At 42.1% G+C, this 27,321-nt stretch overlaps 1 long non-coding RNA gene across 1 annotated transcript in view; it reads right to left on the bottom strand.

Annotated features, from left to right (window-relative positions):
* The window catches only part of LOC148148237 (uncharacterized), a 97,579-nt gene that overhangs the window by 12,201 nt on the left and 58,057 nt on the right, over positions 1–27,321 (bottom strand). The window lies entirely within an intron of this gene.

Raw genomic sequence — 27,321 nt, 5'->3', positions numbered from 1 at the left:
TTTTGTTTTGACACATTGGAATTCGATGATTTCAATAATACTTGGATCAGTATGCATTTACCCAGAAACCATTGTAAATCTAATTGCTAATTATTAACAAGAACCAATTCCCAAAATGCTAGACAATTCCTCACTCAGGGACATTGTAAGGACATAAATGTTGCATTGAGTTGGATGATCTGCAATCATCATATTGAATGGCAGAGTGGGCTCAAAGGGCCGAATGGCCTATGCCTGCTCCTCTTTTCTATGTTTCTATCTACATCAGGCTCACTAAACTAGTGAATTTTATAAAAAATCTTATAACTTTGAAGTTCTAGAATTCCAAATATACATTTGAAACTGATGATGCTATTATAACACTCACAAGATATGAAAACATTAAGGGAATTGACCATCTAAAATCTGTCACATGAATCAATAATTACAGATTCTGAGTTGTAAAGAAAACAGAGTGCTATTGGTACACATTGCAAACAGACTACTCTGTAGTACAAAGTGCCAGAATAGCTACAATGTCCTCCCCAGTGAGTTCCCATCTGAATCAATGTCATAAAGATAAGTATCAGGGATTCAGCCCATTGGATTCTAGAACATGGTGGACAGAAAGATGAGGTCTTTCTGAAGCACCTCCTGGAATTTGGTTATAAGATAAAAGTGACAAAGATCTAGAGCCAAGATGTTTAACATCAAAGCCGAAAACAACAGGAAAGCAACAATTCATATATACCTTTAGTTCAGATCATTTTGGATGTCACGTTCTACTTGTTTTACATAAGTACAGCAGTAGGAGTCATGACAAGTAACACCTACAACCACATTATTAACAGATTTTACTGGTACAAATCTGGATTGGAGCTTACAATTTAGAAATCTGCCAAACAGTGTTAATCTGTGAATCCGATATTGGGACTCAGATCCCTGGGATGTGCTCAAGTCTTGCTTCTGTTTGTTGAAGTGTTGAGAGAAGAAAGGAAGATTGGGGAGGTTGTGCATTGGGGGTGGGTGGGCAGGGATTTTGTAGGAAGAGTAGGCCAATTGGCATGAATGCACCTGAAGGACAATAGGAGGAAATTATTGACTGTGGAAAATGCTAGGCATTATTAAAAAAATGACAAATACCTATTATTCAGAGCAGGGAGAACACTTTTTTTTGATGAGGTAAAGGCAGAAACTTGGTTTGATTGGTCATTTAATTGTCACATAGATCTCTGAAACAAAGGTGTTCAGTGCCATTGCAGTACACATCGCCCAGGTCTGACATATTAAACCTCAGTCACAACACATCTCAGTAGAAATGCTTAACAACCTTGAATTGCATTGGTGGCATACCCTGTATAATTAAATTCCTGCTGGTTAACTTCCAGCAGGTAATCGTTTCAAAGCCACTGTGACAATCCACAGGCTGTTTATGCCATTTTCAGCACTATAGGAACAGCCTGGAATAGTCTGAGGTGTTACCAATAGCAATGTGTCACTTTTTGTGGCAAATCTTATGCTCGTCAAGCTGAGAAATGCCCACGTTGTGGAACAGAACTTTATTTTCTCTCTTCCCAGTGTCAGCATTAAGCTCTCCTAACTTAACTATTATTTCGCATGCAGAGTAAACACACTACAGTAATAACATGTTTTCCCTGCAAGCTCAGAAAAGGTACTTGCAACTGAGCTGGTGGAGGGTTGCCATTTCCCACCACTAATCTTTGCTGCACTTTGAGTGAGATTTTCTAATTCTTGCTGCATTGTGGGACAGTTTTGTGCTGTGTCTCTTCCACTCCAACACACACCAGAAACTGAGCTCAGAAACTGGGTTCAGATTGCTCACACAAGATTTAATTTAGGAGTGGTAGAGGCACCAGAGAGCTGAAATAGTATATTAATCAGTGTAGCCTCGATTATAATCCTACTCCCACAAGTGAAAAAGAAGAGGGAGTGCCATAATGGCTGGGGGCAGCACAATGGCTCAGTGGTTAGCACTGCTGTCTCACAGCATCAGGGTACCAGGTTCGATTCCAGCCTAAGGCGACTGACTGTGTGGAGTTTGCACATTCTCCCCATGTCTGCGTGGGTTTCCTCCCACAGTCCAAAGATGTGCAGGTCAGGAGAATTGGCCATGCCAAATTATCCATAATGTTCATGGATGTATTGATTAGGTGCATCAGTCAGGGGTAAATGTAGAGTAATAGGGTAGGGGAATGGGTCTGGGTAGAATACTCTTTGGAGGGTTGGCGTGGACTTGTTGGGCCAAAGGGTCTGTTTCCACTCTGTAGGGATTCCATAGTTCTCTGAACATTAAAACATGTTGGATGTCATTTCTTATTGCTGAGTTGAAAACGTACATAACTTGTGTAACAGGATATCAAATCTCTCCTGTGTGATAGCAAGAAAATTGGATGCTGTATGACTCTACGATGGAGAGAAACTCAGGGTGATGACCTTTCACCATTGTATTTTTGTATTTTTACAATCAAAATGCTCTATGGTCCCGTTTACTTTGTTTTTTTTATTTTCAGATTCAAATTAAAACTTTCAAACTTTTAAAGAAGGATTTGACCTCACATGATCCAGATCAAGAGTCCAGTAACATAAATAGTATTTACTGCATTAACACATTGATTCATAACACTCAAGGCTGTGGGCCAAGTCTGGGTAACTGGGATTAGTTTGAAGGTCAGATGTTGCTCACGTATTGGTACAGACTTGATGCTAAAGGACTTCCCCTGCACCGTATGACTCTATGATTCTAATTGGAAGTTCTGTCACTTCAGTCTGCAACATGCACTGGGGCAGCACGTTCGCTCAGTGGTTAGCACTGCTGCCTCGCAGCTCGAGGGACCTGGGTTCGATTCCAGCCTTGGGTGACTGTCTGTATGGAGTTTGCACATTCTCCCAGTGTCTGCATGGGTTTCCTCTGGGTGTTCCAGCCTCCTCCCACAGTCTGAAGGTGTGCAGGTTAGGTGAATTGGCCATGCTAAATTGCAAAGTTCCAGGGATTAGAAACTTCACTTATAAGGATGGATTGACGAATTGGGACTGTTAGGTAAAAACAAGGACTGCAGATGCTGGAAACCAGATTCTGGATTAGAGTGGTGCTGGAAAAGCACAGCAGTTCAGGCAGCATCCGAGGAGCAGGAAAATCGACATTTCGGCAAAAGCCCTTCATCAGGAATAGAGGCAGGGTGCCTGCAGGGTGGAGAGATAAATGAGAGGGTGCCTCCACTCTGCAGGCACCCTGCCTCTATTCCTGATGAAGGGCTTTTTCCTGCAACGTCGATTTTCCTGCTCCTCGAATGCTGCCTGAATTGCTGTGCTTTTCCAGCACCACTCTGATCTAGAATTGGGACTGTTCTCCTTGGAGAGAAGAAAGCTGAGAGGAGATCTGATTAAGCTTTTGGAAATCATGAGTGGATAGGGAGATGCTGTTCCTGCTCATAAAGGAACACGAACGAGAGGGAATAGATGTAGAAAGGAAGCAGGGGTGTCATGAGGAAAAACCTTTTTAATTCAGTGAGTAGTTGTGGTATGGAATACACAGTCTGGAAATGCAGTGGAGGCAGGTTCAATTGGGAGAATTGGAAGATTATCTGCATAGTAGTGGTGCAAGAATATGGGAAGAAAGCAGGAGATTGATAGTAGGGAATGATGCTTATTTGAAGAGCTGGTGCAGACACAGTACACTGCACTGCACTGCACTGTAACAATTCTGTGATTCTACAAAAACACTATGACTCTGTGACAAACTTGATGCAGAGGTGAGGGTGTTGGCTAAGCGGTGGACACTTCACCTGACAAAGAAACAACGCTTTGAAAGCTTGTGATTTCAAATAAACCTGTCGGACTTATAACCTGGTGTCACGTGACTTCTGACTCTGGCAAACTATAAACGTATTGACATTTGCCAAAGATTTATTTGAATGAAATTGCTTTTTTCTATCTTATTCCTGTTCTGAACCAAGAAATAAATGATGATGTGCTGTTTTCAAGTCCCAGTGCTCAACAATATGGTGGGTGATAAAGGAAGGTCTTAGACTGTACTAGAAGAGAGGTATAGGGCCCATGGTTGAAAAAAACAAGACGGGACCATGCATCTTGACTTTCAAATTTGAAAATCGCAGTCACATGTCCTAAAAATGATGTTTCTAATATGCTACTATCGCTAGTATGCTAATAACCTCACCTTTTCATTTTACATAGTGTTATCTATTTTCTTGTAACGACTATAACATATCGTTATGATTTCCATAAACCCAAACATGGCATGAAGGGATATGACTGTATAAATTTGAGCTAATTTACTTTTATTTTTCGGCTTCTTCGCTCAAGGGGTTGACACCTTACTGTGTTTTGATAGTTCACACGTTAAACAATTTCAATGCCATATGGCAATCTGGATATCATTGAAGTATAATAAATGTAAATTACTTGAATTCCTAAGCAAAGTAAATATTTCATTTTCTTCATTCTGCAAGACACAGAATCTGAGATACACAGCACAGGGAGGCCATTTGGCCCATTATGACTTTGTTTGCTAGCTCTTTGGAAAATTTACCCAATTAGCCCCTTTCCCCAATCCATTCTCTACAGTCCTACAAAGTTTACTTTTTGAAGTATGTATCCCACTCTCTGTTGAGAATTATTTGTGAATCTGCCTTCTGCACCATATCAGGGAGACAATTCCAGATCATAATAACTTGCTGGTTAAAAGAAACTTGTTTCACCACCCTCTTTAGCTAATTATAGAATCATAGAAGCCTGACAGATTTTATAATTTTAAAACACAAGGAATCCTAAGGAGCCATAGGAAGCTTTAAAATCTAGGAATGCTGATCCAAAGCAGAATTTGCAACCAGGACTCAAATTTACCTACAAAATAGAGACATCATGAATTATTGAATTGGGATATCTGAGAATTATAGGAAGCAATTGAATTTACCTCAGTGTGTCCAGCTATGGGGAGAAACAAGTAGGGCAGGGGTTCATCTCCAGATCACCTTCCAAGAATGTCTGGAAGAAACTGCACATCAGCTGGAAAAAGATTTGGCCTCTTTATTCTTGAATGGTTTCAAGAACAAATCAGATATAGTTCTTAGGACGAAAGGAACTAAAGAATATAGGGAGAAAGTGGGAAAGGGGAACTGAGTTTGATGATCAGCCATGATCATATTGAATGGCAGATCGCATTCAAATTATAAAGAATCCCTACAATGTAGAAGCAGGCCATTCAGTCCAAAGGGCATCTCACCCAGATCCCTACCTTATAACCTTACATTTATCATAGCTGACCCACCTAATCCTGGTCATTATAGACAATTTAGCGCAGTCAATCCACCTAACCTGCATATCTTTGGACTGTGGGAGGAAACTGGAGTACCTGGAGGGAACTCATGCAGACACAAGGAGCATGTGCAAACTCCACGCAGTTATCTGAGGAATTGAACCAGGATCCCTAGTACTATGAGGCAGCAGTGTTAACCACTGAGCCACCATGATGTCCTAGTCTGCACCTACTTCTGTTCCTATTTTCCATAGGTCTATATTTCTATACCCATTTGATAAATTCATCTATCCTAACTATCAGCATAAAGGCTCAGATATTAATTTATTTTGCTTGTCAGTGTTTTTGGGAAAGCTGGCAATTATTGATAATCCCTAGGTGCTCCTGATTGAATGATGGCAATCCCTCTAATTGAACCATCAGAATCAGTTTGATACAGTGGAGTGACCTGGGAGGTCATTGAAGAAGGTAACTACAAGCCAAACACACTGGTGTACTAATGGAGTCACATATGGACTGGGCAGATAAGCAAACCGGTGGAATCAAATGAGAAAGTGTTGACAAGTCTCGGCAGATCAGGCAGCAACTGTGGACAGAAATAGAGTTAATATTTTAGGTTAATGAACTTTTACCATTACTTATGAGCTATTTATAATCCAATAGTTTCATTGTTCCCTTTTACTGACTTTACAGACTTGACTTAAAACTTTCAAACTGATATGGGCGAAACCTAACTTGTGTGTTTTCAGATCAGGAGTCCAGGAAAATAAACACTATTTGCTGCATGGGCAATGGCTACTTGAATATTGTGATAGAGATTTATTGGGCTTAATGGGATCATACTCTAACTCACAGAGAGGAGAACTGGGATCGTGGTGGTTTGATTAGATTAGATTCCCTACAGTATGGAAACAGGCCAGTTGGCCCAACAAGTCCACACTGACCATCCAAAGAGTAACCCACCCAGACCCATTCTCCTACCCTATATTGACCCCTGACTATTGCACCTAACACAATTTAGCATGGCCAATTTATCTAACCTGCACATCTTTGGACTGTGAGAGGAAACCCTTCCCCCACCTCACCCCAGTTCCAAACTTCCAGCTCAGCACTGTCCCCATGACTTGTCCTACCTGCCTATCTTCTTTTCCACCTATCCACTCCACCCTCCTCCCTGACCTATCACCTTCAAGCCCTCCCCCACTCACCTATTGTATTCTGTGCTACTTTCTCCCCACCCCCACCCTCCTCTAGCTTATCTCTCCACGCTTCAGGCTCTCTGCCTTTATTCCTGATGAAGGGCTTTTGCCCGAAACGTCGATTTTGCTGCTCCTCGGATGCTGCCTGAACTGCTGTGCTCTTCCAGCACCACTAATCCAGAATCTGGTTTCCAGCATCTGCAGTCATTGTTTTTACCTGGTGGGGGGAATGTGCAAAGTCCACACAGTCACCCAAGGCTGGAATCAAACCCGAGTCCCTGGTGCTATGAAGCAGCAGTGCTAACCACTGAGACACCGTGCCACCCAGAGGGGTAGCAGGTGGGGGCTATGGAATGAGTTACAAGAGGTGGGGCAGACTTGGAGAGAAAGCCTATCATCGAACAAAGGTCCCTTATGAAGAAATTCACATTCACAAGAAGGCAAGATTTGTGTATGTATGTCAATGACCTTTGCTCTTTGCCCCTGGGCTTCTGCCTTTGAAAGACCCAGGACTCAAGAATGAGGAGCAAAGGTCAACAGCACGAATAAACCAATTGTCCAGGAACTGAAGCTGATCTCCACAGTGATAATTAGGATATTTTCCTGGCATACAGTGTTAGTGATAAAATTTATTTTAACTAACTTCCTCAGGCTTAATTTATCCAAGATGTCAACCCCAGTGTTCGCAAAGTCACTTCCATGTCAGAAGATTGTAAGAACCACTCCAGAGATTTCAGTACATTGGTGGAAGGATGTACATTATTTACATTTCAGTATATTATTTAAGTTAACATATCACCACAGTGGGGAGGAATGCAGTTCCCACCTACCACATGTCTACCCACCACTACCCCAGTGTAGTCCTTTGGATGATATGTTAAACTGAGGCCTTATCCTACCTTTAAAAAATAAACGAAAGAACTGTGGATGCTGCAAGTCAGAAACAAAAACAGAAACTGCTGGAAAAACTCAGCAGGTCCGGCAACACCTGTGGAGAGAAAATCCGAGTTCGAGTGACCCTTCCTCAGAACTACCTACTTACCTTTTCAGACACATGTAACAGATCCTAAGACACCATTCCAGAAAAGCTAGTAATATTCTCTTCATCTCCTGTTTGTGCTTCTTGAATGACATGGGTAAAAGTGATATGATTAGATTAGATTAGATTAGATTCCCGACAGCGTGGAAACAGACCCTTCGGCCCAACAATTCCACACCGATCCTCCGAAGAGCAACCCACCCAGACCCATTCCCCTACATTCACCCCTGATAATGCCCCGAACACTATGGACAATTTAGCATGGCCATTTCACCTAACCTGCACATCTTTGGACTATGGGAGGAAACTGGAGCACCCGGAGGAAACCCACGCAGACAAGGGGAGAATGTACAAACTCCACAGTCATTAACCCATTGGTTTCTAGTGAAGCCTTGCAGACTGGCTGCTACCTTACAACAGGAAATTTCCTTCAAACAATCTCTTGCGGCTATTAAAGACTTTGGCACATTTTGATGTCACAAACAATGCCATATAAATGTAAATCTCTTTGTTCCTCAAAGTTGAGGCTAATCAGCAAAGCAAGAACTTTAGAATGTCACAGCCTTAAATGAATCTTTTAAAAAATATCATGCTCATACATGTAGCCTTGAGCTGAAAGACTTCTAATCAGGAAATTCCTCCTTTCCTGGTTCAACTGGTGCAGATTTTCACAGACTTTTCAGCACAGATGCTTTCAATATGCAGTTATTTGGTACATTCAGCTGATTTATAGAGAAAACTTCCTTTGTTCCAAAGTATTTTATTGAAGAAGTCCTTCATTAGCAGCATCACTGCTGCAAGGGAATTCTTATCCAGCAGACAATTTTAAATTTATATACATTTACTTTTAAGAAACAGAGGGAATGGGAGAGGGGGGAGGTTTGGAAAAAGAACATTAAACACACAGCTCTGCTGATTCTGGGGTTGAGAGCTGTGGCGAGATGTTCAGGCAGCTCAATTTGTTCTCATTTGAGAAAAAAAAAGCTTGACCATGAACGATTGTGTGTTGAATACATAACACTGTGTGAAGTATTTAAGCTTATCATTTAACAGAGTGGAATTCGGAAGAGTTTTGTTTTAAGTGAGGTCAGGAGGAATGAAGCAGTGGGAGTTAGAAGAGAAGTATTATGATTAGAAACTTCTGAAACTACAAGCAAGATGGGCTCATGAATAGCTTACTCTTATTTTGAGTTGCAATATTATAAACAAAATCGTAGCCCTATATCTTGATTCTACTATTGTTAGATTCTTTTAAGGAAGAAACAAGATAATTTCCTGATTTTGGGACTAATGGAATAAACACAGTTCTGTTAAAGGATGGGTGGACTTAGAGTCATAGAGTCATAGAGATGTACAGCATGGAAACAGACCCTTCGGTCCAACCCGTCCATGCCGAGCAGATATCCCAATCCAATCTAGTCCCATCTGCCAGCACCCGGCCCATATCCCGCCACACCCTTCCTATTCATATACCCATCCAAATGCCTCTTAAATGTTGCAATTGTACCAGCCTCCACTACTTCCTCTGGCAGCTCACTCCATACACACACCACCCTCTGCGTGAAAGAGTTGCCGCTTTATTCTCTGCTGTCAGACTTGCTGAGTTTCTCCAGCAATTTCTGTTTTTGTTTCAGATTTCCAGCACCCAAAGCATTAACTCTTGTTCTCCACACAGATATTGCCTAGTCTGAGTGATGAAGGGCTTTTGCCCGAAATGCCGATTCTCCTGCTCCTCGGAAGCTGCCTGACCTGCTGTGCTTTTCCAGCACCACTCTGATCTAAAAACTGAGTACTTCCAGCATCTTATTTAAACATTCTCACTGTGTTCAGATCCAAATGGACAATTAGGATCATTACCAGGAAAAGAACAACAAACAGCAAAGATCAAAGTGACGTGGGTAATTGTGGAACTAGTTTAGGGATTTGATAAAATGGATGAAGTGAGATGATAGAGACAGTTTAGACCCTTACTCATGAGAGTTTAGAAGAATGAGGAATTGAAAAATTGAAACATAGAAGATTCTAAGGGGCTTGCACTGTGTCCAGTTCTGGTCACCCAGTTATAGGAAGGAACATAGAACATAGAACATAGAACAATACAGCACAGAACAGGCCCTTCGGCCCACGATGTTGTGCCGAACATTTATCCTAGCTTAAGCACCCGTCCATGTACCTATCCAATTGCCGCTTAAAGGTCGCCGATGATTCTGACTGCCACTCCCACAGGCAGCGCATTCCATGCCCCCACCACTCTCTGGGTAAAGAACCTACCCCTGACATCCCCCCTATACCTTCCACCCTTCACCTTAAATTTATGTCCCCTTTATTATTATTAAGCGAGAGAAGGCTCAGACGAGATTTACCAGGATGTTGCTGGGTATGGAAGGTTTGAGCTGGAAAGAAAGACTGAATAGGCTGGGACCTTTTTCACTGGAGTGTGGGAGGTTGAGAGGCGAACTTATAGAGGTTATTAAAATCATGTTAGGGTTAATGGTGGGTGTCTTCTCTATAAGATGGGGGATTTCAAGACAAGGGTGTATATTTTTAGGGTGAGAGGTGAGAGATTTAAAAAGACATGAGGGGCATGTTTTTTACACAGAGCACGGTTTGCATGTGGAAGGAACTCTCTGAGGAAGTGGTGGATGTGGACACAGTTACAATGTTTAAAAGACGCTCAGTTAAGTGCATGAATAGGAAAGGTTTGGAGGAATATGGGTCAGGAGCTGGCAGGTGGGGCTAGTTTAGTTTGGGATTATGGTCGGCATAATCCAAAGGGTCTGTTTTTGTGCTATATGAATCTACGTCTCTAAGATGTTTCCACTAGTGGGAAGATTTCAAACTGGGGACATCATTGTAAAGTAAAGGACATTCATTTAAAACTTAGTTACGAAGGAATTTTTTATCCCATAAGATAGCTCATTCCAATTATTGAAGTAGGAGATAGATTTTTGAAATAATGAGGAGTTGAGGGAGGGGTAGTGATTGTAACAAGGTCAGCCAGGTGGACCTCATAGAATATGAGTTCCCTGATTGGTGCTGTCAACCTAATCCAATCGGGGAGCCCTGGCTGACAGATGTAAACTGGAATGTCAGAGGCTCTGTTCACTCTGTGAGCTGGTCTAAGAAAGCTGGACTAAGATCAAATACTCTGCACATATAAATAAAGAGGTAAAAACAATGACTGCAGATGCTGGAAACCAGATTCTGGATTAATGGTGCTGGAAGAGCACAGCAATTCAGGCAGCATCCAAGGAGCAGCGAAATCACATATAAATAAAGGGTGATTGGTGACAGGATGCCAACCTCTGTGGAGTTATTTCAGAGGGCTCTGAGAAGGTGGCCACAAAAGAGGAGGTGGGACAAAGCATCCATGGTCTTATTGAATGGTAGGTCAGAAGTGAGGGGCTGAATGGCCTAATCCTGCACCTGTTTCATATATTCTTATGATAGAGGTAGACATGAGGCAAACAAAATGACAATCAAAGAACAAAGAACAAGACAGCACAGGCCCTTCGGCCCTCCTAGCCTGCACCACCACACTTTGCCCTTCAATACTAAAACTGTCTTCACTTACAGGATCTGTATGTCTCAGTTCCCTTCTTATTCATGTGTTCGTCCAGGTGTTTCTTGAATGCTGCTGTTGTGTGTGCTTCTACCACCTCCTCTGGCAGTACATTCCACGCACTCACCACCCTTTGTGTGAAAAACTTGTCTTACACATCTCTTTTGAACCTTCCCACAACACCTTGAACCTATACCCCCTCCATGATAGAACATAGAACATAGAAAAGTACAGCACAGAACAGGCCCTTTGGCCCACGATGTTGAGCCGAGGATTAATCTAAATATAAAATAAAATAATTTAACTTACGCACCCCTCAACTCACTGCTATCCATGTGCATGTCCAACATTCACTTAAATGTCTCTAATGACTCTGCTTCCACCACCACAATGGATACTGAGGCATATCAAGCACTGTACTTGGCCATTCTTCCGGTAGAAAGGAAGCAATCATCAGGGGACAACCCCTTTTTGATAAGGATCATAGAGGCAAGGTTCTAGATAAAGCTGCTGAAGCTGGTTGGGCTTTGAACATTACCCTGAGATATTTCTGCAGTGATATCCTTTCCTGAGATGAGTGATCTTCAGTAACCACAAGCTCCCCCACTGTGATCGGAGCAATGCCAACCGGTGAACAGTTCCCTCCGATTCCCATCGACTTCAATTTAACAAGGCTTCCTTGCTGCCATACCTGGTCAAATACTGTTTTGATGTTAAATGCAGACGCACTTGCTTCCTGTGTGCAGAGCGAGTTTGAATGGAGCCAGAATCATGTCTGGAGCTGTTTATTGCATTCGTGAATAGATTGTTTCCTTGTGACACCTTACACCACTTTGCTGATGACTAAGAGTGGATACTGAGTGGCATCGGCTGAAACGATTATCTCCTGCTTTCATTTGGTGGGACATATCTGGCAACTTTTCACTTTGGTACAGGCCAGTGTCCTGACAGTATTGGAACTCCAAATGGAAACTTGATTAGAGACATGGTTAGTTCTGAAGCACTATATTGCAAGCGTCCAGAAACGCTATAACCATGGTGTGCCAAGGCCCATACCCTTTGTTATACCCACTTGTCATTTCATAATACCACATAGAACAAATTATATAGATCTGTAATAGTGGGATCATCAATTGGAGGCTGAGATAAATCATTTCCCCAGTATTTCTGACTGAAGATAGCTGCAAATGCCTTGGCTTTTACATTCATTTAAATGTAACTCTGCTGTCCTTCAAGATGTTCATGAAATTTCCTCCTCTAGTTCACTGCTTAATTTCCCGCTGTCAGTATAGACTGGATGTGTCAAGACTATTGAGCTTTGATCTGATCTATTGGTTGTGGAATCGCTGAGCTCTACATATCGCAAGTTGCTTCTACTGCTGAGCATTCCTGTGGTCCTGTGCTCTAGCTTCACCAACCTGACATTTCAATTTTTATTCATGCCTCATGATGCTCCTAGCATGCTCTTCTGAATTTTTCATTGAATTAGAGTTGAGCTCCTGGGTTAGATAGTAGTGCTAGAATTTAAGGCTATACACTAACAGATTGTAGTGGAATACAAATCAGGTGTTGATGATGTCCCACACCACCCACTGGATGCCCACGTCTGAGCTTTTAGTTCTCATCCACATTGTGTTTCATCTCGGCAATTCTTGAGACCTCTGCATTCGTCAGTTCTAGCCTCCAAATTTTCTCCAAATTTCCAGATGTGCACGACAGTGATTTTGACTTCAGCTGCCTAGTGTCTCAACTCTTGAATTCATTTCCTATACCTTTCTCCTCTGCTTTTGGACAATCCTCAAAACTAAACTCTTGATCAAACCTGGTCATCTGCCCTAATATGTCTTTGCTTAGCTTAGTGTCAATGTTCCACTGATTACTTTCCTGTGAAACATCTTTTACCATATCAAAGACAGTATATAAATGTAAGTTAATGCTATACATGATACAGAATTACCCATTGAGCTGGCTTACTGTATGAACGATCCAAGTAAATCTTCACCCACACATAAATAGAATCCCTATACTGTGGAAGCAGGCCCTTCAGCTCAACAAGTCCACACCGATCCTCTGAAGAGTAACCTACCCAGACCCATTCCCCTACCCTAGATTTACCCCTGACTTCTGTACCTAACTTATACATCCCTGAACACTATGGGCAATTTAACATGGCCAATCCACCTAACCTGCACGTCTTTGGATTGTCAGAGGAAACCCACACAGACACGGGGAGAATGTGCAAACTCAACACAGACAGTGACCCGAGGCTGGAATTGAACCCAGGTCCCTGATGCTGTGAGGTAACAGTGCTAACCACTGAGCCACCGTGCTGCCCTGTAGGGATTCTATGACTCTATACATCTTTTACTGTATTGTTTTAAAATCAAATTGGCAACTAAATGTATTGTTTATTGTGAAAGATTTATGTAATATTCAGTTAATATATGAGCTAACCTATCCTTTTCAAGATTGATATCCTCTTTTATCATTGAAGTTCTAACTTTTTCGCAACTTGCTTTTCTACTGTTATAGTGGATCGTGGTGATGATCCACCTGATGAAGGAGCAGCGCTCTGAAAGCTAGTGCTTCCAATTAAACTTGTTGGACTATAACCCGGTGTTGTGTGATTTTTAATATTGGAGGATTCAGTGAATGTAATGCCAGTGAATGTCAAAGAATGCAATAGTTAGATCCCCTTTTTTTAGAGATGACCATTGCCTGGCTATTATATGGCATAAATATTGCCTACTTCTTATCAACCCAAAACTGGATATTGTCCCGGTCTTGTTGTGTTTTGGACATGCTTTGATATCTGAGCATTTCAGAATGGTGCTGAACCTTGTGCTATCCCCAGCGAACATCTCCACTTCTGACCTTCAGATGGAAGGAAGGTCATCGATAAAGCAGGATTAAGATGGTTGGGCCTAACACCCTACCCTGAGCAACTCCTGCTGGGATGTCCTGGAGCTGAGATGACGGACCTCCAACAGTCACAACCATTTATACTTCTTTCACCACATTAAAAATCCATTTACAAGCAAAGTATGGTGGATGCTGGAAATGAGATATTAAAAACAGATCGTTCTGGCAAAACGTGGCATGACTGATAGCCTCTGTGGAGAGAGAAACAGAGTTAACATTTCAAGACCAGTCTATGAAGAATCAATGGATTTCAGGACAAAATCTGGAACCCCTTCCAAACAACACTGTCGCTGTAATAACACCAGATGAACAGCAAGGGGTCAAGAAGAGCTCACTGTCACCCTCTCAAGGAAATTTATTACCAGGTAAATACTGCCCATACCAGCAATGTCCACATTCCATGGATGAAAAGTAACACACCTATACAAAACCTAATTTAATGTATTTTGGTGCTTATCATTTGGCAGAGGCATGGTGGGCCAAAGGGTCAGTTTTTTTATGCTATATGACCCTGGCTCTATCAAATATTAAGATTTGTGGTGTATGAAACCAGAGGATTGTACAAAATTAAATTACCATTTAATTTTCAAATGTAGTGGTCATTAGAGAGACACCTTTGATAAATAAGCGACTTTCTTGAGATTGGAGTAATTTTTATTTTCAGAGCGTAAGTTGTTAAGGGGAGCGGCAGGTGTAACAATATGAGAGCTGCAGTCAGTCCTAAACAGATTGCAAGCTCTTTTTGTGTGTAAGCTGTCTTCAATGGCAAGATTTGTTTTCAGTACAATCTTACGGACAGGTTATTCCCAGATATTTAAAAAAAGGTCAACATAATAACGAATTTCCAAAAGACAATTAATAGTTAATATTGAAATTACAGTGGCAGATTAAGAAATGCTTCAAGAAATACAAAACCCTGAATATAGCAGAACCAGAGGAAGCTATAGTTTTAGACGTGCACTTTTCCTTAACAAATATGAAAAAGCAGAAAAATCCAGATTTCTTCCTACATATAGATAAAATAAGCGTCATTTTTCTGGGTCCAATGACTGTCAATGACAATGACATTAACTCTGATTTCTCTCCACAGATTATGCCAGACCTGCTGAGCTTTTCCAGCAATTGCTGCTTTTGTTTCTGATTTACAGCATCTGCAGTTCTTTCAATTTTTATAACATTAAAAACAGCTTTGTTCTGGATCAAGATTGCAACATGGAATTCTTCATGTGTGTTGATTCATATTGTTTGGTGCTTTTGGAGGAACCACAGATTTGGATTCAGTGTGCCTGAATTTTATTGAGTGTTTTCGGATAACAATGGCACGACAGCAGGGTTCCTGCTCCTCCGGGAATGTCTGGGTGTATAGCGGAATGAGTGATTTAAATTTCCTGTCCACATACAGTTCAATGACTTTCCTCCTCTCCCCAGTCCCAATTTTTGATAGCAGAGAGCTGGGATCAGATGTGGCAAAATTAGGTTGAGTTTGATTGTCAGGAATCAGTATGGCTTGGGAATCTTAGGGGTGAGCAATCGCATTACAGCAAATGGGGAGTTCCAATAGGACGGGTCAACTCTTTTATTTTTGCTAACGGGACTTTTATAAATAACTCCTATTAAACACAATACCCTCTTTGCAGCTGCATTTGTGCTCAGGTGTCCTTGAAGACGGAGCATACAGAGTTGACCAATGCTGTTGATGCCTTCAGAGAAAGGTAGGCACATCTGGAGGGGATTGGTGGGGTTGGGGGTTGGGTGGGTGGGTGTAGTTGAGCACTTTAAGTCTTCTTCCAACTCTACCTTGGTGTAGCCCCTCCCTCTCTCTGATCTTTGATGGTCTGTATTACCCTTAATGTAAATGAATCAATTGAAAAACACAAGGGTTTTACTGGTTAACAAATAAAAGAAATATCATAAGTGATTTGTTGATGGAGATGAATAGAAAGCTCAGTTGTGTGTACAAGTATGAATAAAAGAGGATCACTATGGTATGTAGTAGAATTCCTGCCTCTGAGTAGGGTCTCTGGGTTCAAGTCCCACCTGCTCCAGGCCAGATCACTGAATTGACCCACAGCAATATGGCTCTTAACGGTCCTTTAGCAATTAGTGATGACCATAAACACTAGCCTGGCCAGTGACACCCTCATCCCATGAATGAATAAAACAGTTTTTTTCAAAACTAAACAATTTTACTCCATGGAGTTGTAATCAGAGACAGGAGGAAGGGCACTTGCTGTGTTGGCATTACATTTCTGGGAATTCAACACTGCTCTTTGATCTTTTTGATTATGTCAGGTTGGCAAATGTCAACTTTGTGACTGGATATTTTGTCTTTGTGAATAATGCTTGGAATTGTTGAAAACTGTAAATCAGATGCTGACAGGGTCAACTCTCAGCCTCTGATCCTTATGGTTATGGCAACAATATTCTGGGACACTCTCACTGATACTTTGAGCTTTCAAATGGACAGGTGATGTCCTTTATTGATGGTATTCTTTAGTTCCTCTTGCATTTGGTTTTCTCATTGTGGATTTTCCAGTTTTCCTTGCTTTGGGTTCTCTTCCACATCATCCATCTCCCTCTTTCCCAACCTGTTTTTTTTAATTTCCTTCTCTTTGCCTCATGATTCTTGGAAGATCTCAATAACAATGGCTACCAGCATCAAAACCACAAGCAACAGTGCTCTAATGTCCATTTTCAGTGTGTAAATTGTCAAGAGGGCTAAGTACAACAAAATGAGAGCTGCCACCAATCCTATTGAGTCATTCGTTGAATCCTAGTCATTGACAATTACCTCATGGTAAACGCAACACCATTTTTAGATATCACATGATCCAATGCCATGTGATCAGGGATCACCTGTTCAATAACTTGTGGTCTGATCATGTCTCACGAAATGTTCCTGGAGTGCAACTAAGGCATGGCATAAAACAGGAAGCCTGAAGCTTAAAGTGGATGAATGTTCTGAGTTAAGCGCATTAGTTTTCAGGGGATAATTGTTTATGCAGCACTTTCCTGTCGCAGGTCAATGAACAAAGTGTAACTTAAAGTATATTGCACATTTAATGAACAAACTTGATCAACAAAATGACTTTTTTCAAAATCCAATTCTTCTTCTTCTGTTATTATCACCATAATTAGATATCACCAAGCACTCTGTGAACTCTCAAGGACAATATAAGGGCACTTGTTGCTCCTAATAGCACTCACTATTGATCTTAATGTGGTTCTGTCCCAAAAGGCCTGTTAGAACAGAGTTTAATGCATGTGGCAACTTGAAATCTGTTCAAAGGGATACAGTGTTAATTAGATTTGTGAAAAAGATACAATAAAACTGTTTAATACATAGTAAAATGTTAATGAAATCCCCCAGAGAATAAGCATTTGATGCGTAAATAATTTATCTCATCATTAATACATGGTCAAGTCAGAAAGTACAATCTTGAAGAACCTCATTCATTCATGATGCGGCCATAGTAGTAAATCCTTCCAAACAAGCAGCAATCCAATCAAATCTGAAGATGAATGCATAGAAGGAAACATACTTTTGGTTGAAATCATATAAGTCTGTGCAATGCAATATTGTGCTTTCTGATAAATATCAGGCCATTTGTTGCAGAATGACACTCAGATTTATCAGTGGCAAGTTATGAGCATCACCACATCAAGACGTTCAGATGGTGGCATTAGGCTGAGAGAGGTAGAAATCAAAAGGAGTCATAGAAATGTACAACACGGAAACAGACCCTTCATTCCAACTCTTCCATGCTGACCAGATATCCTAAATTACTCTCGTCCCATTTGTCAGCATTTGGCCCATGTCCCTCTCAACCCTTACAATTCATGTGCTCATTCAGTTGCGTATTAAATGTAACTGTACCAACCTACACTTCCTCTGGCAGTTTGTTCCAATTACACACCACCCTCTGTGTGAAAAATGTAGCCCCTTAGTTCCCTTTTCAACCTTTCTCCTCTCACCTTAAACTTATGCCCTCTAATTTTCAACTCCTCTACCCTGGGAAAAAAGACCTTCCCAACTGTTTGTCATGATTTTATAAACCTCTATAAGGTCATCCCTCAGCCTCCGATGCTCCAGGAAAAATAGTCTCAGCCTATTCAGTCTCTCCCTCTAGCTCAAACCTTCCAAACCTGGCAACATCCTTATAATTTTTTCTGAACCCTTTCAAATTTGACAACATCCTTCCTATAGCAGGGAGACATTTTAACTTTTGAGGATGGTAGAAAGTGGAGGATATTGAGTTGGTGATCAATTATACATCGTGACTGTTTCTCCTTCTCCAAAATAGTGCCACCTGAACCTCATAGTGCAATATACAGCGGTAATGTTCATCTGATACTCTTTATTGTAAATATAGGTTCAGGCAATTACATCTACACACAATATTAGTCAGCATAATTTATGCCTGACAAATGTATTAGGTTTCTTTTAGGTGGTAACAAACAGGATAAATAAACGAGAAGCAATGGATGCAATATACTTGTATTTATTTGATTAGGTGATATATATTAGACTACAAAACAAAATAAGAGAACATATTAGAAGTGATACATTTGCAACGCTAAAGCATTGGGTAACTAATAGAAAACAGAGAGTTGGGAGAGAGTGCTTTTTTATGTTCTGCTGCTAAAGCACAGCAAGTCAGGCAGCATCCGAGAGCAGGAGAATTGATGTTTCGGGCAAAAGCCATTCATTAGGATGCCCTTCACCATTCCTGATGAAGGACTTTTGCCCGAAACATTGATTCTCCTGCTCCTCGGGTGCTGCCTGACCTGCTGTGTTTTTCCAGCACCGCACTCTTGACTCTAATCTCCAGCATCTGTAGGCCTCACTTTCACCTGCATTTTTATGTTGGCAACTCATAACTGGTGAGGTAGCCCAGGGATCAGTGGGGTAGCCACAACTATTTCTAATATATTAATGTTTGGAATAAGGAAAGTGAATTTACTATATCCACATTTAAGGATGACATGAAAATAGATGGGGAGGCAAGTGTTGAGGATGATATAAAATGTTTACAGAGGTATATAGACAAGTAAGGTAAATGGGCAAAACCTTGGCAATTGGAATATATTATAAGTTCTGAACTTTAGAGGGAACCTTAGAGGAGCTGAATATTACTTAAATGGAGAAAGACTGCAGAAAGCTACAGAACAGGGGGATTTGGAGTCCTCAACTATAAATCACAATAAGCTAGCAAACAAGTAACTGGGTAACTGGGAAGGCAAATGGAGTGTTGGCCTTTATTTCAAATGGAATATAAAAATAAATCTGCTTCCATCATTTTTTCTTACAATATATTCCAGATTTCACTTGAAAGAGAGTTCAATTATGCAGCTAACCATATAGAATGGCAGATACAGATGAGAATATTGTCAAAAACATATTGAGTGAGAACATAAATGGATTTTAAACAAGGGTGTAAATTTCAAAGTTTGTACTAACTGCAATGTGTGCAGGCAATGAATATCTTTGACAGATTGTCCTCTGTTTAACCATTTACAAGCACATAAAATTAATTCTGTAGTTGTAATGGTAAAGATCCAAGGTAACAAAATTATTATTAATTGGAAAATTAAATCAGTTCCTTGGAACATAAAGAACTGAAAATTTTAATATTGCTACAGCCATAACACAATGGCAAGCTCTTCACTCACACTTCCCTAAGTCATTGTCAGTGTAGATATTCAAAAGTCTAATATTTCAATAACATATTGTCCAACTTGTGAAGTTTGCTGTTTAGATGACAGCCTCAGTTCTGTGCTGTTGCTCTCACATCCAAGTCAGAAGATTTGAAGGTTTAATCCTCTTCCAGGAATTCATGCGCATGTTATCAGGCTGACACTTCAGGACAGTACTGAGGAAATGCTGCACTGTTAGAGGTGTAGTCTGGATGAGATGTTAACATGAAGTTTTAACATGTGCTCCCAGATGAATGTAAAGCAAATATGATGCCACTTGTGGATGAACAGTAAGAAAGTCCTTTAATGTATCCATTAAGTAGGTCCATTAATATAAGTTATTGTCTTTCTTTTTATAGGATGACGAAGGAGCTCTTATTGGTACTGATGGATCAGTGCAATGAGGCATGCAACATGGACTCAAATAAAGGAGACATTTGGTCTTTTGAAACAATTTGTGATTAGTAATGGCTTGGCACAGTTGGCAGTAATATGCAAACCCCACTCCAGCAAAGCTAACCTGGGCACCACATAATCTTTTGGGTTTTGCTTACCTCTCTGGTAACATGAACAACATCGCCACATAAATAAAATAGCAGCTTCTGCCAAACTTAATTCAATCTAGATTTATCACTGAAGCTCAGATGCTCAAATTATATTGGTCAGCAAAATTAGTATTTTCCAGATCACATGGAGGTGGGCAGATTAGAAATGACCACGAATACGGTGCAAGAGGTGTGAACTAAAGCCACAAAACTGCAAAGAAATCAAGACTCAAAACCTGATCTGACTATTCTGTTGAGACAGCTAAACTCCAATGGGCCAAAGGTCAAAGTGAGGAAGGGTACTTGAGTTAACCTCATGGTCTGTCGAACAATAAACGATGTTGTGCCAAATATATTAGAATGATCAAAAGCTACTTGGCCCAGCATACGAATGAAAGAGCTATTTAATTGGTCTCATTCCCCCACTTTTTCATGATATCCCTAGACTTTTTGGCTCTTAATATATTTATCGAGTTTCCTCTTGAAGTTATTATTGAGTGTCATTCTGTCATTGTTTCATTCTAAATGTTAATTGACTGTATGGAAAAATCTTTCCTGATCTGGGTCCTAATGCTTATGTGACATGAGAAACATAGAATTTAAGAAATCCAACCAGCCCTTTGAGACTGCTCCCACATTCAGTATGATCTTGGCTGATCATCCAACTCAGTCCCCTGTTCCTGCTTTCCGCCCCCATATCCTTTGATCTGTTTAGTCTGAAAAGCTATATCTACATCTTTCTTGGACGTTTTCAATATTTTTGCCGAATTAGTTTTCTGTGACAGAGAATTCCACATGCTCAACTCTCCTTGGGTGAAGAAATTCCTCCTCATCTCAGTCCTAAAAGGGCTTACCCTGTATCCTTGCACCGTGGCCCCCTGGTTCTTTACTCCCCAATCTTCGGGAATGTCCTTTCTATGTTAACCCTATCGAGCCTTGTTAGAATTTTGCAGGTATTTACAAGATCTGTCCCAACCTTCATTCTTTTAAACTCCAGTGAATATCATCTTAACTAATCTAAACTCTCCCCTGTGTCAATCACAGCATCCCAGGAATCAGTCTGAAAAACCTTCTTTTCACTCCCTTAATAGCCAGAACATCCTTCCTCAGATAAAGAGACCCACGCTGCACATAGTACTCCAGGTATAGTCTTACCAGTGCCCTATACAGTTGAAGAGTCAAGATTGGAGTGGTGCTGGAAAAGCACAGCAGGTCAGGCAGCATCCGAGGAGCAGGAAAATCGACGCTTTGGGCAAAAGCCCTTCATTAGGAATGAAGCCGGGAGCCTCCGTGGTGGAGAGATAAATGGAAGGGGAGTGGGGCTGGGAAGAAGGTAGCTAAAAGTGCAATAGATGGATGGAGGTGGCGATGGAGGTGTTAGGTCGGAGGGGGGGTGGAGCAGATAGGTGGGAAGGAAGATTGACAGGTAGGACAGGTCATGAGGATGGTGCTGAGCTGGCAGGTTGGAACTGGGCTAAGGTGGGGGGAGGGGAAATGAAATCCACATTGATGCCATGGGGTTGAAGTATTCCGAGGCAGAAGATGAGACGTTCTTCCTCCAGGCATCAAGTGGTGAGGGGGTGGCGGTGGAGAAGGCCCAGGGCCTGCATGTCTTCGGCAGAGTGAGAGGGGAAGTTGAAATGTTGGGCCACAGGGCGATTCGGTTGGTTGGTGCAGATGTCCTGGAGATGTTCCCTAAAGTGCTCTGCTAGGAGGCGCCCAGTCTCCCCAATGTAAAGGAGACCGCATTGGGAGCAATGGATACAATAAATGATATTGGTGGATGTGCAGGTAAAACTTTGATGGTTGTGGAAGGCTCCTTTGGGGCCTTGGATGGAGGTGAGGGAGGAGGTGTGGGCACAGGTTTTACAATTCCTGCGGTAGCGGGGATGGTACCAGGAGGGGAGGGTGGACTGTTAGGGGGTGTGGACCTGACCAGGTAGTCACGGAGGGAACAGTCTTTGAGAAAAACAGATAGGGGTGGGGAGGAAAATATATCTCTGGTGGCAAAACAACCCTGCTCCTATACTTGATTCCTCTTGTTATGAAGGTCAAGATACTATTCGCCTTCTTCACGATCTACTTCACCACCGATATGCCTCCTCTCATAGGCGGGTGTATAAGGACACTCAGGTCTCACTACACCTTCCCCTTTCCCAGTCTAGATTAGATTAGATTAGATTACATTACATTACATTACATTACATTACAGTGTGGAAACAGGCCTTTCGGCCCAACAAGTCCACACCGACCCGCCGAAGCGAAACCCACCCATTCCCCTACATTTACCCCTTACCTAACACTACGGGCAATTTAGCATGGCCAATTCACCTGACCCTGCACATCTTTTGGACTGTGGGAGGAAACCGGAGCACCCGGAGGAAACCCACGCAGACACGGGGAGAACGTGCAAACTCCACACAGTCGCCTGTGGAGTTCCATTTTAACCATGTTAATTCTGTGTCTTACAATTTTGCCACTTTATCTCCATACTATATCCATGAAAACCCCAAATGATTTTGAGCACCTCAATTAAATCTCCTCGAAACGACTTGACTCTGATGCAAAAAATTCCAACTTCTTCCATCTCTCTACAAGAGACACTTATCCCTTGTAACATTCAAATAAATCTCCTCTGTCATTCTTCCAGGATAAGACACAGCACTTAGGATGAGGCCTAACCAATGGTTTATAAGCATTCAACATAACATCTTTGTTTTTGGACTCTCAGCCTCAGTTTATAGAGCCCATATGTTTCTTTTTAAGCAGATATCTGAACTTGTCCGCCACCTTCAAACGTTTGCGCATATATTCCCCCAGGTCTCCCCAATTGTGAATCCCTTTTAAAATTGCACCATTTCATTTAAATTACCTCTCCTCATTCTTACATCCAACATGCATCTCTTCACACTTCATTATGTCAAATCACTGCTGCCATGTAGCTGCCAATTTCACCAGTCAGTGTTTTCCTGAAGCCTGTTATTAACATCACTGTTTATACATTTTTGAGTTTCAATGAATCTGCAAACTTCTGAAACTATTCTTTGAGCCTGAAAGTCCAACTCATTAATATACATGCAAAAAGACTTTGTTTCTACAGTTCTGTGCCGTTCACGGGCAAAACGACTCTGGTTTCCATCCTCTTGCGTTGTAATCTCTTTCACTCTGTCATGATTGTAACAAGGTCAGCCAAGTGGACCTCATCGAATATAAGTTCCCTGATTGGGGCTGTTAATCTGGTCCAATCAGGGAGCCCTGGCTGACAGGTATAAACAAGAGAGGCCCTTTGATGTGAAGGGCAGTGTTTGTCACTGGCCACCCGGGTGTTTTCCTATCTTCCTGGTGGTGGAAATTGAATAAAGATTCGTGCACCTTGTGTCTTTCACTGTGTCTCCGAAAAAAAAAAAAAAAAAGAAAAAAAAAATAAACAAGAGAGGCCCTTTGATGTGAAGGGCAGTGTTTGTCACTGGCCACCCGGGTGTTTTCCTATCTTCCTGGTGGTGGAAATTGAATAAAGATTCGTGCACTTTGTGTCTTCCACTGTATCTCACACCTGCACACACACACCATGGGTGCTGGGGATAAAATAAGCACTACCGCACTTAGGTGGTAGTGTGGGGGTTAAATTATAAAAAAAGAAAAAAAAGAAAAAAAAAACAGGTGTGCTTGCCCTTTGAGGTGAAGGGCAGTGTTTGTCACTGGCCGCTTGAGTGTTTGCCTATTATGAGTGTATGTGCAAGGACTCTCCTTGAAAAAAAAAATAAAAAGAGAGGCCCTTTGATGTGAAGGGCAGTGTTTGTCACTGGCCACCCGGGTGTTTTCCTATCTTCCTGGTGGTGGAAATTGAATAAAGATTCGTGCACTTTGTGTCTTCCACTGTGTCTCACACCTGCACACACACACCATGGGTGCTGGGGATAAAATAAACACTACCGCACTTAGGTGGTAGTGTGGGGGTTAAATTTAAAAAATAAAAAAAAAATAAAAAAAAATAAAAAAAAAATAAACAAGAGAGGCCCTTTGATGTGAAGGGCAGTGTTTGTCACTGGCCACCCGGATGTTTTCCTATCTTCCTGGTGGTGGAATTTGAATAAAGATTTGTGCACTTTGTGTCTTTCACTATGTCTCACACCTGCACACACACACCATGGGTGCTGGGGATAAAATAAGCACTACCGCACTTAGGTGGTAGTGTGGGGAAAAAAAAAGAAAAAAAAAGAGAAAAAGAAAAAAAAGAGGAGTAAAAAAAAACAGAGTCAGAGGAGTGGTAGATGGAGTTTAATTTAGACAAATGTGATATGCTGCATTTTGGAAAGGCAAATCAGGGCAGGACTTATACACTTAATGGTAAGGTCCTAGAGGATGTTGCTGAATGAAGAGACCTTGGAGTGCAGATTCATAGCTCCTTGAAAGTAGAGTCGCTGGTGGGTAGGATAGCAAAGAAGGCGTTTAGTACGCTTTCCTTTATTGGCTAGTGCATTGACTATAGGAGTTGGGAAGTCATGTTGTGGCTGTACAGGACATTGGTTAGGCCACTTTTGGAATATTGTGTGCAATTCTGTTCTCCTTCCTATCAGAAGGATGTTGTGAAACTTGAAAAGGTTCAGAAAAGACTGTTGCCAGAGTTGGAGGATTTAAGCTCTAGGGAGAGGCTGAATAGGCTGGGGTTGTTTTCCCTGGAGTGCTGGAGGCTGAGGGGTGACATTATAGAAGTTTATAAAACCACGAGGGGCATAGATAGGATAAATAGGCAAAGTCTTTTTCCCTGGGATGAGAGCGTCCAGAACAAGAGGGTGTAGGTTTACGATGAGAAGGGAGAAATTTAAAAGGAACCTAAGGGGCAACCTTTTCACTCAGAGGGTGGTACGTGTTTGGAATGAGCTGCCAGAGGAAGTGGTGGAGGCTGGTACAATTACAACATTTAAAAGGTATCTGGGTGGGTATATAAAGAGGAAGGGTTTGGAGGGATATGGGAAAAGTACTGGCAAGTGAGACTTAATTTAGGATATCTGATCAGCATGGATGATTTGGACAAAAGGGTCTGTTTCTGTGTTGTACATCTCTATGGCTTGAGGTTCTGTTCACCCTGAGAGCTGGCTCTGCAGAAGCTGGATCAGTGTCAAGGAGTCTCCGCATTAAATAAAGGGTTACTTGGTGACAAGATACTTGCCTTTGTGGAGTTATAGACTCAAGTCTCCAAGTGCCCTCCTCTTGAAGGTCCTCCTTCCATGTGCTTCTCCTGGTCTCCTTTGGCTGACCCTATCTTCCTTTCATTCTGTAGTGTCTATTCCCCTGAAAATCCAATGGGCATATAGATAGTCGGCAAAATACATGCCCTGCCAATCTCAATCATTTCTCTGTCATGAGAGATGCTTCTATCCAGTTCACTTCTTCATTGGGAATGTTGCCTCTGCAAATAATTCCCAGCATCTTATGTTGGCAATGTTAGTGGAAGATGATGCAACATCTTTGCTGCTCCTCACTGACATAACTTGCATATTTACACTCAGGAACATCATTCAGCAAAACCGAGAGCATCAGAAGGTTCATGAACTTCAGGAAGGCTTTTGACAGCATTGATTGGCACACTCTGTGATACATCACAAGGCAGGAAAGCATCCAGGAGGAAATGAAACAACAAATGCTGGAGATCACAGTGTCAGGCAGCTCCCATGGAGGGAGAGCAAGCTAACATTTCGAGTCTTGATGACTCTTCATCAGAGTATGCAGGAGGAGTATATCAACATGCTAAGAGCTGTATTCTATAAATCGAGCAAATGAAATGACCAGGAGTGACATCACAAGATTGTTTAAGGACAAGCAATGGCCTTGTGGTATTATTGCTCTGGGTTCTGCCTGGGTCACTCACCTCATTATAGCCTTGGTTCATGCATGGACAAAACAGCTGAATTCCAGAGGTGAGATGAGAGTGACAGCCCTTGATATCGAGGATGCAGTCAACTGAGTGCGGTATTAAGGAGCCCAAGCTAAACTGAAGTCAAACTTGGCATATACAAAGTTGGCTCTGATTGTTGGAAGGCCCGCACCTCCACCCTCAGACCCCACTCCTCCAACCGTAACAAGGACAGAATCCCCCTGGTGCTCACCTTCCACCCTACCAACCTTTGCATAAACCAATTCATCCGCCGACATTTCCACCACCTCCAAACAGACCCCACCACCAGGGATATATTTCCCTCCCCATCCCTTTCCGCCATCCGCAAAGACTGTTCCCTCCGTGACTACCTGGTCAGGTCCACGCCCCCCCCTACAACCCACCCTCCCGTCCTGGCACCTTCCCCTGCCACCGCAGGAATTGCAAAACCTGCACCCATACCTTCTCCCTCACCTCCATCCAAGGCCCTAAAGGAGCCTTCCACATCCATCAAAGTTTTACCTGCACATCCACCAATATCATTTATTGTATCCGTTGCTCCCGATGCGGTCTCCTCTACATAGGGGAGACTGGACGCCTCCGAGCAGAGCACTTTAGGGAACATCACTGGGACACCCACACCTATCAACCACACCACCCTGTGGCCCAACATTTCAACTCCCCCTCCCATTCTGCCAAGGACATGGAGGTCCTGGACCTCCTTCACCACCGCTCCCTCACCACCTGACGCCTGGAGGAAGAACGCCTCATCTTCCACCTCGGAACACTTCAACCCTAGGGTATCAATGTGGACTTCAACAGTTTCCTCATTTCCCCTTCCCCCACCTCACCCCAGTTCCAAACTTCCAGCTCAGCACTGTCCCCATGACTTGTCCTATCTACCTATCTTCTTTTCCACCTATCCACTCCACCCTCCTCCCTGTTCTATCACCTTCATTCCCTCCCCCACTCACCTATTGTACTCTATGCTACTTTCTCCCCATCCCCACCCTCCTCTCATTTATCTCTCCACCCTTCAGGCACTCTGTCTGTATTCCTGATGAAGGGCTTTTGCCCGAAACGCCGATTTTACTGCTCCTCGGATGCTGCCTGAACTGCTGTGCTTTTCCAGCACCACTAATCCAGAATCTCATTATTGGAGGCCAGTCATCTCAGGGCATCGCTGCAGGAGGTCCCCAGGGTAGTGTCC

This window comes from Chiloscyllium plagiosum, unplaced genomic scaffold (assembly GCF_037043375.1).
Source record: "Chiloscyllium plagiosum isolate Xiang-an unplaced genomic scaffold, Cpla_swu_hap1 HiC_scaffold_13, whole genome shotgun sequence".
NCBI lineage: Eukaryota > Metazoa > Chordata > Chondrichthyes > Orectolobiformes > Hemiscylliidae > Chiloscyllium > Chiloscyllium plagiosum.
This window is presented reverse-complemented; position numbering and strand designations above follow the sequence as displayed.